The following is an 11320-nucleotide window of genomic DNA, read 5'->3' as shown; positions in this document are numbered from 1 at the left end:
TGTGACAGTGCTGAGATTATAAATGATCAAAATTATTCAATGGATCTATAAAAACTATATTAATCGACCGTTCATTTCTATTTTTATAATTTTTTTTCCAAAACAATCTTTATTTTTTAAGTTCTCGAGTAATAATCGTCTGAGATTAATGTTGTCATATTGTCCTGACTTGTAACTTTATAATTTTGTAGTCATTGTGCTATTGAAATGATTTTGCACTATTGAAATACAAACGACGTTCATATAGTTACAATTTATGTAAATGCAATCAATCTAATGACGATATATATTTTCTTCCTTCTAAAACAAAGTGTTTAAGATCGTTGTAGTACAAAAATGTATTGATTTTAATTATAACATTGAAGTTGTTATTGAAACACAAAACAATATAGATGTCATTCCAATGCAAAAAAGTAGAGTGAATAGCATAACGATATTGAAACCGTTCATGTAATAAAGAACGATTTTTATATCATTTTAGTATGAAATACACACGATATAAAAGTCGTTATGACTATACATAAACGATATATAAGTCATTTTAATACAAAAATGCACTCATTCTAAGAATGACATGGAAGTCGTTCCTGAAACTCAAAATGATATAGATGTCCTCCCAATAAAAAAAGTGCACTGAACAACGTAACGATATTGAAGGCATGACGGGTAGTTGTGGACGGTCGAATTTACTTTTAGCTAGAACGATATAATTATTGTTTTATATGAAAAGAAACGGTATCTTTGTCGTTATACTTGTAATTTGAATTAAAACGATTTCAAACTATTCAAATTTGTACTCAAACGATATGAATGTCCGTACTTTATTTGTGATTTTGATACATAACGATATCATTATTATTTCAGTACAAGTTTGAAGACGTTGATATCGTTTTAGCTTAATCATAACTTAAACTACATGCTTATCGTTTCAATCAAAATAAAACGACAATTATATCATTTCGACTAAAAATAACGATTCGACCGCCCACGGTTACCAGATATGCATCTGACGTATGTTGGAGGATTAAAATAGGTAATCAATTGGGTTCGATCTCACTCAAAGAGAATTATGAGAACATTTTTGTTCTCATGATTGTATACCATCTTCGAACAATTCTGACAGAAAGTATCTTCATTCGCTTTTTTTAAGTCATTCGAATGGTATCAACCCACTTGATGACCTCTTTTGATCGTCTTACGTATGTTGAGGGCATAACAGGTGGTTGTGGACGGTCAAATCGTTATTTTTATCCAGAACGATATAATTATCGTTTTATATGAAAAGAAACGATATCTATGTCGTTATACCTGTGATTTGAATTGGAATGATTCCAAACTTATCAAATTTGTACTAAAACAATATGAATGTTGTTATTTTATTTGTGATTTTGATACATAACGACATCATTTTCATTTTGATATAAGTTTGACGATATTGATATCGTTTTAGTTTAAATTATAACTAAAACTACACGCATATCGTTTCAGTTAAAGTAAAACGATATTTATATCATTTTTGCTAAAAATAATGATTCGACCGTTCAGGACCACCAGACATGTATCTAACATATGTAGAATAATCAAAATAGGTAATCAAGTGGGTTCAATCTCCCTCAAAAGAAATTATGAGAACATTTTTGTCCTCATGATTGTATACCACCTTCAAACTATTCCAACAGAAAGTATCTTTGTTTGCTCTTTCTAAGCCATTCAAGTGGTATCAACCCACTTTATGATAACTTTTGATCGTCCTACGTATGTTGAAGGCATGTCTCGTGGTTGTGGACGGTCAAATCGTTATTTTTATCCAGAACGATATAATTATCATTTTATATGAAAAGAAATGATATTTATGTTGTTATACCTGTGACTTGAATTGGAACGATTCCAAACTCGTCAAATTTGTACTAAAACGATATGAATGTCGTTACTTTATTTGTGATTTTGATATATAACGACATCATTTTCGTTTCGATATAAGTTTGATGACGTTGATATTGTTTTAGTTTAAATCATAACTAAAACTATACGCATATCGTTTTAGTTAAAATAAAACGATACTTATATCGCTTTTGCTAAAAATAATGATTCGACCGTCCATGACCACCAGACATGCATCTGACATGTGTAGAATGATCAAAATAGGTAATCAAGTGGGTTCGATCTCCCTCAAAAAAAACTATGAGAACATTTTTGTCCTCATGATTATATACCACCTTCAAACTATTCCGATAAAAAGTATTTTCGTTTACTCTTTTTAAGTCATTCGAGTGGTATCAACTCACTTTATGATATTTTTCGATCGTCCTACGTATGTTGAAGGCATGACGGGTGGTTGTGGACAGTCGAATTGTTATTTTTAGCGAGAACGATATAATTATCGTTTTATATGAAAAAACGATAACTACGTCGTTTTACATATGATTTGAATTGGAACGATTTCAAACTCATCAAATTTGTATTAAAATAATATGAATATCGTTACTTTATTTGTGATTTTGAAACATAGCGATATCATTATCGTTTCTATGCAAGTTTGACAGCTTTGATATCGTTTTAGCTTAAATCATAGCTAAAACTACATTCATATCGTTTCAATTAAAATAAAACGACAATTATATCGTTTATGCTAAAAATAACGATTCGAACGTTCACGACCACCATACATGTATGTGACATATGTAGGATGATCAAAATAAATAATCAAGTGGGTTCGATCTCTCTCAAAAGAAATTATGAGAACATTTTTTGTTCTCATGATTGGATACCACATTCGAACTATTTAGACAGAAAGTATTTTCGTTCGCTCTTTTTAAGTCATTTGAGTGGTATCAATCTACTTAATGACATTTCTCGATCATTCTACATATGCTGAAGGCAGAACAGGTGGTTGTAAACGGTCGAATCTTTATATTTAGCTAGAATGATATAAATATTGCTTTATATGAAAATAAACGATATCTATGTCGTTATCACTGTAACTTGAATTGTGATGATTTTAAACTCATTAAATTTGTACTATAACGATTTGGATGTTGTTGTCTTATTTTGTGGGTTTGATACATAAAGATACTATTATCGTTTCAGTATAATTTTGATAACATTGATATCAACTTGATTTAAATCTTAACTAAAACGATAAATAAAAATGATAATTATAAAAATAACGATTCGATCTTCCACGGTCACCTGACATATATTTGTCGTACGTAGGATGATAAAATAAGTCATTAAGTGAGTTCAATCACATTCAACAGAAATAAAGATAGTAACTCCATTCGCTCTTTTTGAGCCATTCGAGTGCTATCAATTCACTTGATACATTCTTTCGATCATCATATGTCATTCTAATTATTATTTAAACTGTAATGATTTCAAACTCGTTAAAATTGAAAAGAAACGATGCATATGTCATTCTAGTCATTATTTTGTGCCTAGGGAAAAATTTAAAAGTTGTTATTAAAATAAGAGCATTTTATACTAGAACGACATCAACTACTTTACGTGTCACTAGATCGAAGTACATATCGTTACATGAATATGCACAATGTTTACATTCTAAACATGTATAATATGTAAACTTGAAAATTATAAAATCACGAAAATATGTAAATTTCAATTACATTTAATATCGTAGTCATAACGTTCTAGTGTACCCACTCCTAAAATGATATATATGACATTATAGTTACGATTGAATAGAAATGATATAATTGTTGTCGAAAATTGTATTGAAACAACATAAACGTTGTTGACTTATTCCATAGCGTGCACCGAACCTTTTAAATAGTGAAGAGTGAGTGTTCGATATCGAAACGACATATACATCATTTTTTGTATTTTAGGAACGAATTCAATATCGTTATACAAATCAGTTAAGCGGAGTGTATTTGATGCTGAAATAATATCAAAGTCGTTTTATGTTTCAGGAACAATTTCAATGTCGTTATCAAATCAGTGAAACAGTGTCAGCAGCTAATTTTCATTCCACATTTTTATTAAGTTGATAAGTTATATTTTACGATTTCTTCAAACTGCAATATCTTGGCGATGGCTTATCTGAATCGACTTTTTCTCGAATCGAATAATTTTTATTAATTAAAAGCTTTAAAATGAATACAATATCGATATACTACATCACTTTTTATTAAAATCTAATTATTGGACTCTAAATAAGATAGAAATTTTAAAAATATTTTTTTGTCTTTTTCTTTTAAAATATAACGATAAAATTTATTTTAAAGAATTTCGTGTGTTATAATAGGTGTCTAATGAATAAATGACTCAATAATTATTTTCGACTAGTTGCTAAGTTGTGGATAATGTTAAAAATTGGGTGCACCGGAGATCAATTATGAAGAAGAGATGGCCTTAAACTTAAAAAAAAAAAGTTCGAATTCTAAAGAGAAGATGATTTTGAAGAAGAACATTTTTTGAATTTAAAGAAAAAGAATGCTGTTAGAACATGAATACATATTTATTAGAGCCAACTTGATGATCGACTCGAAAAAAACCACCGAGTCAATGGTCCAACCAATGTGTTATTGTTAAATTTTAATTTTAATTAAATTTTATTTTTGAAGTGAAAATGAAACAATTTTTTGAAATGTAATATTTTATTTTTCTCACAAAAAACAAAAGATCGTCATTTGCCATAATGGTTGTGAAATTAAAATATTTTCTTGTCATCCAAGGTTCAAGTCACGGGCTTCAACAAATTTAGAAAAAAAATTCCAATTTCTTTTTCATTATTATTTTACAAGTTAAGGTTAAAGAAGTCTTTTGACACTTTTAAATAATTAAACTTCCTTTTATTTTTATAATTTTGGTTCTACTTGTACATAATTATTACATATAATGGTGTACATAATATGATGTAGCAATTATCCAATTGTTGATGTGCAATCGTAAAATTTGAATTAAAAATTAGATCGACCTATAATTATGGACACCATTATATCTTCAATTGTATAATTTTAATCTCTGGAGTAGAGACCTCCAATGTGAAGATGTCTATGAACCCGTTTGGCGAAATAGCACTAGAAGATGCACTCCGAATAAAGTAGTCAGGTCGGGAAATTAAAATATTTTCTTGTCATCCAAGGTTCAAGTCACGGGCTTCAACAAATTTAGAAAAAAAATTCCAATTTCTTTTTCATTTTTATTTTACAAGTTAAGGTTAAAGAAGTCTTTTGACACTTTTAAATAATTAAACTTCCTTTTATTTTTATAATTTTGGTTCTACTTGTACATAATTATTACATATAATGGTGTACATAATATGATGTAGTAATTATCCAATTATTGATGTGCAAGCGTAAAATTTGAATTAAAAATTAGATTCAATGCGACGTATCCTCCGAGGTTGTGTCCAGTGTGCTGACACTCTCCGGACCGGGCTTGCAATGGGGGCGGACCGGGCCATCCACGTGGATAATCCGGGAAGTTTGTACCCGCTTTCCATTGCGAAGATTCTTAAAGCTCTTGTTGAATTTGAAAAGCCTGGTCTTCTTCTAGTTCTACTTGGAAAATAGGTAAATTTTACAATTTTTTTTTTTATTTCGTATTGTGGAGAATTATGCTATGCAATGGTTGAAATTACTTCCATTACCGTTTTGTACATTCAAAAGACCTTTTTTTTCCCTTGGGTGCATTCATATTGAGTTTTATGTGAAATTTGATTGATAAATGCTTATTTTCTTTATATATTTTCATTTGAATATAGCACCTTTATGTGAAGTGGGATTATTATGTACATGGCGAATTTAAAGAAATGAAATGGATTTAAGTTGCTAATTTAAGAATATAGTAATGCTGAGGCAAGGTGCAAATCTTGAAGCATAAAGTTTTCATACAATTTTGAAAAATATGTTGTGCTTGTGCCTTGCTCTTGGCCTGCATTCTTGCTATTTACGATGTCATTTTTCTTTATTTGTTTACATTTTCTAGGTAAGCTTATTTTTGGGAAAGGTATGTGCAAGAAAATTGGATGAACTCAAAAAAGAAAACATAGACACATTTCTTTAATTATTCCAAGCAATAGGATGTTAGGGAATAAGCCTAATTCCATTTTCGATGGCAATAATGAATGAGATGAAAAATAAAACATACAAGTTTTATGGTGGTTTGTCTCAATTTGAGTGCTACGGTCTACTAATATTATATATACATACATTTTAGTAATAAATTAGATTGATCGTTCTTATTCGAAGTTCATTGGTCATTATTGCGGAGTATCAGTGGTCAACGCTTCCTTTTTGTATTTTCCTTTTTTTAACGTGCATCTCCGTGTATCCTGATAAAGATACTAAAATGATAATTTTTTTCCTCTTTTTTAAAATCTTGTAGATAATGCGCTCCTGTTTCAGAGGAAAAATCTTATACTAGTTCCTTTTTAGAAAAGCGTGAGAATTTGGAATTGTGCAAATTATCCTCGTATTTATTTAGCGAGTCATCAAGTAAAACTTCGGAGAGAGTGATTAGGAAAACATTTATGTCTAGAATGAAAGGTTTCATAGAATCTTCCGTTATGTCTTGTGTTTATCTGCTAGAATACACTCAGACCATTTGCAATGTAGGAAATTCTTGATAAACATTTTGAAATGGAGCTATTTGTTATTTGAGACATCTCAAAGTGGATGTTATAGCAATAACGGTGTAATAGAGACCATTAACTTTTGGACACATTTTTTTGAGACTGCATATAACTTTTAGCCTGCTCAATGGAAAGTTTAGAAATGAAATTGCTTTTACATTTATTTGTAAGGATGGTAACTGCTCCAGATTAACCATCTTAGACTTTTTTGATGCAGGCTATGATGCTTGGACTCGGGTACGGATACGTATCTAAGTGTCGGATCTTTTATTTTTTTAAATGTAGGATACGGAGACATGGCTAAAAAGAGTCTAAATTTTGGACACGGGTACGTGGATACATATTTGAAACTTCAATTTTTTTACTAAAGATGTTATTTTGAATAGACCAGAATCAATTGTTCACAAAGAAGGAAATAGTATTAAATAAGGGATTAAGACTTATAAAATAGAATCTTGAGATTTAGTTTTCAATTATGAGAAGTTAAGTACTAAATGTTATATAAAATAGAAAATGAGGAACTTGATTGCAATTTGAATTTAGTGAGCACTAAATAGTATTGTATGGAACCTATTTTCATTTTATACAAACAAAACTCTAAACTGCAAATGCAGAGAGGAAAGAATGAAAAAAAGGAGAGCCTTTCTCCCCCCTCTCGGAGATAGCGCTAGGTTTATAGAGAGTAGAAAAAAAAAAGCAAAAAAGAGCGAAGTGTTCGGTTGAAATTTGGAGGATTCGATATATATCCCATACCCATACACATGTCGTGTCGTATCCGACACGAGTACTTCAACCATTTCGAAGAATCCGAGCATCAGAGGATGTAGGTCCATTCATCTGCCCAATAATATAATTGGTGTAGTTAACATCAATCTTTGACCCTCATTTTGTTGTTGCATTGGATGTAGCTATGTAGAAATAAAATGGTTATTTGTCCATTATGATATTAGATAATAATTTTTCTTGCAAGGGTTGATTTTTGAAAAACTGACATTGAAAAACGTAAAGAATGTATTCACTTACTGTGCCATTCCTTAATTAAATCACTATATCAATTAAATCACTATATCAATGATTTTTGAAGTTTCAGTAACTGCTACTGCATTGTCATGGCGTTTGATAATGGATGCTCTTGGTTATAAATATTTTGCTGTTTTACTAGTTAGAAAATTCTCCGTTCTATAATTAGTGTATTATAGAGTTCTTTGAATTATATCTCTTTACCTCTTAAAGAATTTTGAATCGAACTACCTTCTTGTTACCAATATCTGCCTGATCACTGTTTCTGATGTTCAAATTTTGTTCAGGCAATTGACAATGACTGCAACCAGACAGGCCAAATGGTTGCTGGGCTTCTCAAATGGCCTCAAGGGACCTTTGCCTCCAAGGTTAGCATTGCAGTCCTCAAGCTTTATATAATATTAGATGAAATTCATCTTTTTCTCAGAAGTAATAATGTGATGAATACATGTATTAAAATGTTGATTTTTCTTGATTCTGAAAATTTTTGGACTGATGAAGCCTATCTTTCTGTCAATAGGTATTAGTATAATATTAACACAAGTTACTTGTTGCTGATCTGAATTACTATGTTGTTGAACCCTTTTAAAATTTACAGTTAGTGCTAATTTCTTCCTCTTTTTCCCTCGTGTACCCTCTCTTTGAGCTAATTCATTTTTCTGGTCATTTTTGGTTGTGATCTTTATTTCCCCTTTTGACTGCCATCTAGTAATAAGAGTCACTGAGTCCGGCTGTAAACAAGGAAGAATCAAAATACAACATGGGGAATAAGTCAATCAAATAGTATGTATTAATTTGGGTTTTAAACAAAATGGATTGCTTGTCAGATAAATTTTTTCCAAACTTGAACCAAGGAGCAGCTTATCCTTTCTTTTGTATTGGGAAAACAGCATAAGAATGAGATTTTGTAACTTGACTTCTTTCTAAAGCTTGGAAGAAAATGAAATATGAATGGCTGCTCTGATTGTAGTAAGGAAATATGTAAAAGTAATTGTGTGCACTCTCTAACTCTGTCTCAAAATTTTCTTTATTCTTAAATTCCTGCTAGATAATTTTTGTGGCGTCCTTGCAGTGATATAGATCTTATCATTCAACTGTTGAGTGGCTAAAATATGTATTTGACTAGCCTCTATGATTACGCTCTTGTTTAACTTGGTGGCCTTGTGAATCCATCATGACCGTCTTTCTATATTCTGTCTACTGACTTTTGCATGGTAAAGTTACACAATTATAAATAGAAGTAGATTATAATTGTTATTTAGCATCATCAACACATTTTTACCCTTCTCGAGAATTTAAGGTTTTATTTGTTTGATCATATCATATGGCATGTAATCACTTTCTTGTAGGGGCAAGTATTTTAACAGGAGTCAAATCTCTCGAATCAAAACCAAACCATAATTGGAGGTTCAGGTCCAGTTATTAAACGGACCCAAATAATTTTATTTATGAAATACTCAAAGTGTAAGAGGTAGTTCTAGGTATTAAAATACCCGGACTGACACCATCTGACGCCTAGGCCTACTTTCTTGCACATTAGTGTCCTGAAAATTGAGCAGAGGGGAAGAGATGAAATCCTTTGACCCTTCCAAAGATAAAGAAGTTTAGCACTAAAAATTTCCGTCTTTTCATTGAATTCTTAAATCAGGGAAAGCAATGTTGATCTGCAATTTTGGTTGCCTTGTTCATATTATTTACAGCTTCTCTTACCCTTGTGCTCCTCTCTGATTCCACACATAAATTTATATGTTCTTTATATGTCTTGTCAGTTGTGTACTTTCGAAAGTTCTGGTGCGGCAAACAAATACATGCAAATCTTAAACATGAACAGCATTGATAGAATTATTCAAGTAGTTATGTTACTAGTAATTTCTTTGACAAAATTCTGTTATCACTGTTGTCATTCACTACAAATCTCATAATCCAAACGTCAGTTGAAGCTTGTCACTCATGCTCTACCATCTTCATTTGTTTTTCATGGAGCCAGCTGAAGTCTGCTCTTTCATGGTGTTTGAAAGATCCCCTTTTCCTTGGTTACAGTCCATGTGCATTTGTTCTACTTTCTATCTAAACTTACATTTTCCTGAAAATTAAGAAACAGGTAGTAACGGTGGACAGAGAGGTTGATGGCGGTCTTGAGACTTTGTGTTTGGAATTACCTGCAGTAATCACGTAAACGTTTCTTTCTATGCTGCTATAGCTTATTTTCAGAAGACATTTTATATGTGTATACATTCTTTGGTGGATGCTTTTCCTGAATTTTATGTTCTTCTGTTCAAGTCAAGAAAATGGGAAAAAGGAGTTAATAATATTAAATTTACTTGCACAAGTCATGACCAGAGTCCAGTTGCCAGGTGACGTAAACAACTTAGTTTGGAGCAAGTGCCTAAAGGAGTGTGCAAGTAATGTTTTTAGGTTATGTTACGTGCATTTGGAGGGCAATGGCTTTGAACAAGACAACGAGTCTTTTTTAGACACTGAAATCTTTGAACACTCGTGGACTTGTCTCTAATGCTTCTGCCATTGGATGTGCTCATATCAATAATTTCCTTCGTTTTTTACATTCTGGCCGTAGTCGGACACTTGACATGTTCGAATTTAAGCATAAATTCCTCATTTAGTGAAGAAATTATCATATAGACTTGTGAGCATCTGCTTCTTCTTCCTTTATTTGTTTTTTTTTTTTTTTTTGGTTTTTTTTTTCCCTTAATTTTTTCCCCCCCCCCCCCCCCCCCCCCCCCCCCCTCCATTCTTCCCTCTCTTTTCTCTTCTTCTGTCCCCTTTCCTCTTCTACAATTCTCCTCTTGCATTTGACATCAATTTGGCATTAGAGCAATTCGTTTTCCTTTGACCTAACACTTTGTTCTCAAATCCAAAAGTTCCCCAATTGCTTCCATCCAATTCATTTGCCATCACCTTCTACAGCCAATCCAGAACCCAAAACACCTTTATACAAAAAAATTAAAAACCCTTAGAACAGCACACAATTCAAGAATTTGTATCAGCACCAAGAATTTTGCATTTTTTAGTTTGTTAAAAACAATAATAATAAAAAAAAAAAAATAAAAGGTAGCAGCTTCTTCATTATTTAGTTTAGTTTCTGTTTTTTCTAGTTTCATTAAAAAAAAGTTCAACTTGCCGAGTTGCCGTCACCGAGTGACCGGTACATCACTTACGGTGCTGTTTAATAAATCCCCAATACAGACTCCAAACATAAAGCCCATACTCGCCATATCTATCAACCAACCCTATATATATTACAGAACCCCAGTTACCGCCAGCCCATATCCTGAGAGCCCATTAAACTACCTAAACTACCACCAGTTCAATATATCATCTCATAACCCGAGGCCCATCAACAGACATAACCCAAATAAGCCCATTACTAAAAAAACCTACCCAATGCCTAGTTTCTACCCAAAACCCGGCCCATACCCACCATCTTCATATCTTCTAAACCCTACCACCTTCTCCCGCCAACATCCATCTCATCAACGACAACGCCACTCTGTCCAAAGCACATAGTCTACGGTCCTTAAACTTCCCAACCATTCACACAACTCATTTCATTGATCCTGCCATTCAACACCCAACAACCACCACGCATCTTCCTTTGCCTCTCACATGCCACCATCATACGTCGATCGACAGCGTCCTCGTCACACCATCTTTATTAGTTGCCAATGCCTGTAACGCTACAGTTGA

At 32.1% G+C, this 11320-nt stretch overlaps 1 long non-coding RNA gene across 1 annotated transcript; it reads left to right on the top strand.

The window, feature by feature from the left end:
- The first annotated feature begins 5362 nt into the window (after positions 1 to 5362).
- Positions 5363 to 10265, top strand: LOC111392656. Its single transcript, XR_002702295.1, has 3 exons — positions 5363 to 5534; positions 6813 to 6923; positions 7903 to 10265. It is a non-coding gene; the product is annotated as an uncharacterized LOC111392656 (long non-coding RNA).
- The last annotated feature ends 1055 nt before the right edge of the window (positions 10266 to 11320 follow it).

The sequence above is a fragment of the Olea europaea genome, unplaced genomic scaffold (assembly GCF_002742605.1).
Source record: "Olea europaea var. sylvestris unplaced genomic scaffold, O_europaea_v1 scaffold956, whole genome shotgun sequence".
Classification (NCBI taxonomy): domain Eukaryota; kingdom Viridiplantae; phylum Streptophyta; class Magnoliopsida; order Lamiales; family Oleaceae; genus Olea; species Olea europaea.
Note: the sequence above shows the minus strand (reverse complement) of the source record. Positions and strands in the feature narration are given on the sequence as shown.